Consider the following 7,902-nt stretch of genomic DNA (forward strand, 5'->3'; position numbering starts at 1 on the left):
ACCTACTGAACCAGGGACAGACACACCCAGAGTCCAGATAGAAGAGATGATGAAGAGAAACTAACTGATTATGTATGTGAGTTCCTGAGTAATGAACCCAGTGCTGCTCACTGTCCTACTTTCAGTTCTGATGCACAGATCAACACATCTGGTCAGCAAAACCACTGACTACGCCTTTTCCTTTTTCTAACAGCAAGCCAGAGAGAGAGAGAGAGAGAGAGAGAGAGAGAGAAAGAGAGTGTGTTAGTGTGTGCTGGCACTGTTTTTACACACTCCATCCACCAACTTCCTGTCTATGGATTATGATACTATCAGTGCAAACCACTGCTCTATCAGCTGGAATCTACCAGCTACGGATGTTAGCTTTGGGATTTACACACACCCCCCACACACACACACACACACACACACACAAACACAGCTGACATAGAGGGGAGGTATGTAAACCCTTTAAACCTCAGAAAGAGTAATAGGTTTTACTTTTTTCTGTGTAGATCAAAGCTAAATTACAATTAATTATTGTCAGATGTTAGATTAGAGTCATTAAATCTCCACTAATCAATGTTTTGATATTTAAAATTAAGGCACATGGACCACTTCGGTTCACTTATCCTGTGAATCTATATCTGCTATATGGATTAGCACAACATTTGACCGTAAATATGACCAAATGCTAGCAAATGACATTCCTATCAGCAGTACATTATACCTGCTTAACATTGTAATTGTGATCCTGTTAACATGTTGATGTTAGCATTTAAAGTCTCACAGATCTGGTCTAGTTACTGATTATTATCACTATCACTGAATTGAAACCTACAGAGATCAATACCTTCACTGGAAGTATGTTCATCTTGTTGCATAGTTGTGTACCTACAATACAACTACTATACAATTCCAGTTTACTACAACTTGGGTCTTGTTTTTGTCATTTCCATCAGTCATAATCAAACTGCATTCTCTAAGTTAACTGCTGACAGACAGTTTGATACTTCTTCGCTTCATGTTCCTAAATTGGTGAATATTATTAGAAATATTAGTAATGTTAGAAATGATGGAAAAACTAGAAAATGAAGGGGCCCCCTGGTAGCTCACCTGGTTCGGGACCTGTGACCCTTTGCTGGGTGTCATCCCCTCTCTCTCTCTCTCTCTCTCTCTCTACCCCTTTCCTGTCACTCTACAGCTGTCCTACCTGATAAAGGCTCCCCTGAAAATATATCATATTAAAAAAAAGAATTGATTAGTGATTGACTTGAATTATCCTTTAAGTTTAGTTTGATTTCATAATACTGGTTGTTGAGAAGTAAGGGCTGTGCGTTGCTGTACACTGAATACGGTAAGTGAAGGAAGTTTGTCCACTTTATGACACTTTCTCTCTCTGGGGAAGAAAAACATCATAATTCAAGATCACAGACAAACCTCCCTTTGAGCCGGTTTATGAAAATGGATGATCGAGGCTGGGAAGAACTGGGAAATAAGGAAAATCTGAGGGTAGTGTGATCAGAAGTGGGAGTTGTTCTACAGTAACATTGTATCTTGTTTGTTTATACGCTAGTGCCAGTAAGTAAGTCAGCCCGTTGGAAGCCAGAGGGACATTCCAAGGATGGGAATTCACACCAACCTTTCCAAATATTACCAAAACATTCAAACAACTCCTTATTTTTCTTCCCCAGAGAATAGAAGTCATCATAACTCAGTTGATGTAAGATCATGTGCGGATATTAGAGACACTTTTTTACAAAATATCTGCTGTTTCTGTTCTCTTTATGTGTGTTACACAACTTTCTGTAAAATCTGCGGTCTATGAACTGACTTTTGATTTGTGCCTGATGGGAGGCATTAATGGGAAATGAAAACTTGCAATGAGAGTTAGTACTTGGCATTGGGGAGGACACATTATGTTCAGTTTCCCTTTGGGACATCAGCGTTCCCACCATACAACTGTTCTATAACAAAATAATCTCAATTTAAAGATCCACTTAGCTTTTTCAGACATGGGCTGTGCAGCTACACCACGATGATAAACTATGATTTAATATCATAGTTACAGAGGTTAGCTCCATAGATGTATTAGGAGAGCTGGATACTGCAACAGAATAATTCCCCTGCAGCCCCAAAAGGTTTTACTCAGCAACCTCCATTATTAAAAGATTCCTCAAACCACCAACAAGTTCAGTTTTTGCTGTTTGTATTATCACTTCTGAAACCATAATGGTTTTATGTTTTGTGATGTTATGCCAGTTTCTATTAATTAAACCGGCAGTGCCACATGGGACAGTTTTCATTCAAATGAATGGGCGCCATCTTTGAGTTCGGTATCCAGTTGTTATGATACATACACCGATCAGCTATAACATTATAAGCACTGACAGGTGAAGAGAATAACTCTGATTATCTGGTTATCATGGCTCCTGTCAGTGGGGGGGATATATCAGGCAGCAGGTGAATAGTTCGTCCTTAAAGTTGATGTGTTAGAAGCAGGAAAAGGCAGCGTGAGGATTTGAGCGACTTTGAAAAGGGCCAAATTGCGATGGCTAGACGACCGGGTCAAACTGCAGCTCTTGTGGGGTGTTCCCGGTCTGCAGAGGTCAGTACCTATAAAAGTGGTCCAAGGAAGGAACCGGAGACAGGGTCAGGGGTGGCCAAGGCTCATTGATGCACGTGAGGAGTAAAGGCTGGCCCGTGTGGTCCAATACAACAAACGACCTACTGTAGCTCAAACTGGTGAAACAGTGAATGCTGGTTCTGATAGAAAGGGGTCAGAACACACAGTGCAGCACAGTTTGTTGAGTATGGGGCTGCAGAACATTACGACCACCACCATGCCCAGGGGGTCATAATGTTATGGCTGATCAGTGTACATGGTCAGAACAGTTTTATTGGCCAGTTCTTCTGGTGAACTGTGAGCTTAGCAGGGAAGCTATCTAGCTCACTAGCAATGTAGATAGCACACTAGGTAGCTTCTGCCAGTAAGGAACTTCAGTCTGGTATTGATCAGAATCAGTTCCTGTTGGTATTAGTGTAATGTTCCACGGATCAGTAGAAATCAGACTTAACTTCACTTTAATAAGCCAACATGTTTTGTCATGTTTTTGCCTCTGAATCCCACAGACAGAAAACTGGCAGAAAAGTTCGTTTTTTTAATGATTTCCAGCTTCCTTCAATTCAGTGTGACTGCAGCTGACGGCAACACACCACTGCCATTAAAACAACCACAAAACACACACACACACACACACACACACAAACAAACTCTGTCTGACCGCTCATCAGTCTCTGTTGTATTTTGTGTGTGTGTGTGTTTACTGTAAGTTTAAAGGGAGGTACAGATATTCTCAAGAATTTCAGCTCAGTGTGTGTGTGTCTGCTGTAGTGCGGGACAGTGTGTGCTCTGGCCGTTGGATTGAGAGGGATATTTCTGTTGGAGTGGGTTCTCAGTTTTGGTAACATCCAGCTGTGTTATTCACACCCAGAGAAATAATGAATCATACAAGAGAGAGATCATTATCGTTTCCTTCACTATGGGAGTCTGTGTCCTCAGTAATCACATTGTGTAAAGGTGTTTCCACTGACAACATCTTTGAAGGCAAACTGAAAGTGGGGCTGAAAGAAAATGAACAAAAGCTGGTATTGAATGTCCGGTTGGATTCGCTGTCTTGTTCACGTTCTGTCTTCTTTCTCGTTCGATCACATAGTTCCTGATTCAGGTAGAAAAAGAAAAGAAGTGAGTTTTAATGTTGCACAGCCTTTTGTGTTCAGGCAACATCAACATGATGCAAACATCTTTTATAAGATAAAATATAAAAGTTTTGTTGAAAATGTATCAGGAAAAGTATTCAGGTATTGACACCAGTATGGAAAACTCAAAGCAATAGTTTGACCTTTATTTACTTTGTTGCAGAAAGTTAGATGAGAAGCTTGATACCACCATGATGTTTGTGTGATAAAGCCACCTCCGGCAGACAGACTGGCCTGGCTCTGTCAGAAGGGAACAACATCTGTCTCTCTCTAAAGTTGACTAATAAACATGTTGTATTAAGTTTGCCTAATTCTATAAAAATGAAGTTAAAAGCAGCTAGTGCCAGTGTTACGGGAGGTAATGTGTCAGAGCATTAGGGAGAAGTGGCTGGTTGCCTGGCAACCTCATGATGATGACAAGACTTCAGGAAACTTTCTGGCGAATGAGATATAGCGTGTTCATTGAAAGCTTTAGAGGTGCTGAGAGGGGGGTGTTGTTAAATTTGGACAGAGCCGGGCTTTGTGTTTCCCCCTGTATTCAGTCTTCATGCTAAGCTAAGCTAACTGCCGGTGGTAGATTTATATTTAGCGTACAGACACAAGAGTGGTATTGATCTTCTCATTTAACTCTCCAAGAGAGCAAAAAAGTGTATTTCCCATTAAAACAAAACACTGTCTACATTGCACCATAGGTTACTGCCGTACTGTCGACATGTTGCAAACAGTTCAAACAATCCTACAAACTGTTTCATTTGTTGGATTAGATAAATTAGGTAAAAAGTATCCAGTATTTCTCAGAAAAACTACAATAATTATAGAGAAATCAGATAATAAAATAATTGTATGCAACAGAAATATGGTTCTGATGAAATCAACAGTTAAAAACAATAACCATCATATAAGACATGTTAATTACAGTAAGAGCAGGATACAGATAGATATAAGCAGAACACACATGGGCAGCAATAAAAGCCATACATCTATCAATGAAAGTGTACAGATATAATTTCCATTCGGCTCAGATTGGATCACAATGCAAACCTCCAGATGTGGTCTGGTGGATCTGAATGCGTTTACACCTGCATTAACATTCCTGATCCAGACAAGACATCCGGGCCGCATCTGGATATGAGGTCTGTTTTATTGCCCTGTTGCTGCTCATTGTGCTAACTGTGCTGCAGGTAATCATGTGGGGTGGAGCTGTCACATCAGTGCATCTGTGAGCACCTGAGCCCAGTGCTGCTCAGACTCTATCTCAGCTAACAGGGCGCTCTCTCCGTGTGTGGCTGTTTGGTTTCTTTATTCACGCACCCCATTCCTCACCCACCAACTGACTTCACTTCACTAAAAGACAATTCTGGGCTCAATATGCAACACTACACGAGTAAAACATGCTAAACTACATGATAACCTTTGCAGAGACGTGTTGTTATTCAACTGAATCACTGGAACATGAAGAGTTTGGGAATTTCACCTTCAGACTTTATGCTTTAAATCAGGGGTCTTGAACTGCCGGCCCCTCCCATCCCCCTCCATCCGGCCTGCGACATCAAAAGCTGAACTGCAAAGTATTATTTCTATTTCATTTTTTAAATTGTTCCATATGAATTTAAACTAATACAATTAAAATAAAAACAAAATTGTGTTTTAGAAATGTGTGTTAGTTTAAAATAATGGCAAAGGTCAAAGGTGCACACGTTTAATAAGAAAAGAGCAGGCGAAGTATAAACTGATACAGACTGATATACGTAAACATGCTGTTTGCAGTTATTTTGTCATGTATGATGGAGTATTGTACGTACACTATACTTAACATAGTATGTGAACGTTGAAGTGGCCCTCCTATGATAGTACAATACCAGAAGTGGCCCCAAGCAACATTTGAGTTTGAGAGCTCTGCTTTAAATCGAATGCAGAGAAAACCTCAAAAATCTTAAACATCAATCTAAAGTCTTGACTTCAAACCGTAACCTGAAGTCCAAATCCTGCTCCCTCTAAATAAACCAGAATCTTAAAAACTTCAAATTAAATCTTAACCCTAAATAACTCTAGACCCAACACATCTCAAACCCTAAACCCAACAAATAAACACAGAAACCAAAACCTTCAGTCTAACCTGAAACCTCAGGTCTAACCCTAACTCCAGACTAGAGACCTTAAATCTTCACCCAAAACCATCAACCCCACACGCCTTGAATCTTAAAATTATAACCTTAAAGTAATCCCTGAACTATAAGGTTTACATCCACAGTGCCACCAGCTGTAAGTGCTTTTAAGCAAGACCCTGAACCTCCACAGCGGCACCAGGGGCAGTGATTGCACTGTGACCCTGACCTCTGGCCCCTCTGGAGACACACACATGTAATAGGGTCATATGTGTGGACAGAGAGCACGTTGACGATACAATTATATTCTTTTTCCTTAAAATTTAAACACAACAAAAAGCTTAATCCTCCAAATGAACCCTACATTTCAAATTGAAGCTGAACTAGAAACTGAAACCACCATCAGGCTGACCAACTTCAAAACACAGTGGCGTCGGTCGACCCTATTCAGGAAGCAGGTTTGTCCCTCATAACATTATTTATTGTTGACTGTTGTTGAAGCCTGAGCAGAACCAGAGCTGATTTGGTGGGAAAGGGGAACTCTTGGTCACTTTTCTGGTCTAGAACACGATGAAACTCCCACAAAATCTTTTCCAATTAGCCTTTTTAATGAAAATATTTGTTTCAGAATAGTGATGATCATTAGACACAGTCACATTAAAGTAAGTGTGACACATATTTAATAGTAAGATAGATATTCCTTTATTTGTCCCACAATGGAGAAATTCCAAAGATGTTCCTGGATCAGCACCAAAACTCACAATGTGTTCCCTGACCCAAAGATTCCAACACACTTGGAATCTCTTCACAGGTTTTAGAGAGTATCTCACTCACTAATAACCGAGGAATGGGACCGCCTGGTGACGTAAATGCATATTTACTCAAGTACTGTACTGAAGCGAAATGTTGAGGTACTTTACTTGAGTATTTTAAACTGCGTTATACTTTTACTTCACTGCATTTCAGAGGGAAGAATTCTACATCTTCATTATTTATTTGACAGTTGTAGTTAATTTAAAGATCAATATAATACCATCCAGTAACATAATAAATGGTAACTCTGACACTTGACCTCTTTGTTGATAATATCTCTGTACTTCTACTTAATGATAAATGCAGGACTTTTACTTGTGATGGAGTACATTGTTGCATTGCTACTTTAACTTAAGTAAGAGATCTCGATTCTCCTTCCGCAACTACGTCAACATGTGACGCCAATATCAGTGTGTCAGTGTCAGAAATATGCCACGAGCCCGTCTGCGTCTGAAGTGACCCCACATTACCCGAGAACCTCCTTCATGAACCCAATGATGTCTTCCAATGAAGTCCTCTGAGGACTTCAAATGTTCTTATGATGGATTTAATATGACACACACACACACACACACACACACACACACACACACAACAAGCAGAGATACAGAGCACTACGCCCCATACAGATAATTATATTTCCAGTACTATTCTCTGTGGACTGTAATGTTGGACTGCAGAGCTTTGCGTGGCTCTGACACACACACATACACACACATACACACATATGCACACACATACACACACCCACAGGACGTTACTCAAGCTGGTGGTAATTTCATTCAGATGCTCTGTTCTCTTGGTGTGTGTGTGTGTGTGTGTGTGTGTGTGTGTGTGTGAGGACAATGGTAAAAGCTAAGACACTTTGAAGCATGTGGTTGCCATCTAGTGGCTGATAAATGTAACTGCTACTCAAATTATCATCATTATTATTAGGGATGAATTTAGATGACAGAGAAACTTTCATTTTTCACGTCATTTCATCATCTTTCAACTACAAAATACAACAGTTAAACCAGGTTAATATACTTGTATTTTAGTGATTTCTTGTTAGTTTGATTTATGAAGATTGAAGGGACATTTATCAGGGTATCAGAATTCCTTCTCACATCTCCCTCTGAAAAGACATACAGACATGCATTTGGTCAGAGGGGTCAGAGGTCAGGTAGGAGCCACACCTGACCTCTGGGGTTCACAAATAGTTTGGAAGTCAATCCTGGTCCAAAATGCAACTTACACAAGTGGG

Source organism: Dicentrarchus labrax, unplaced genomic scaffold, assembly GCF_905237075.1.
Source record: "Dicentrarchus labrax unplaced genomic scaffold, dlabrax2021, whole genome shotgun sequence".
In the NCBI taxonomy this organism is placed as follows: domain Eukaryota; kingdom Metazoa; phylum Chordata; class Actinopteri; family Moronidae; genus Dicentrarchus; species Dicentrarchus labrax.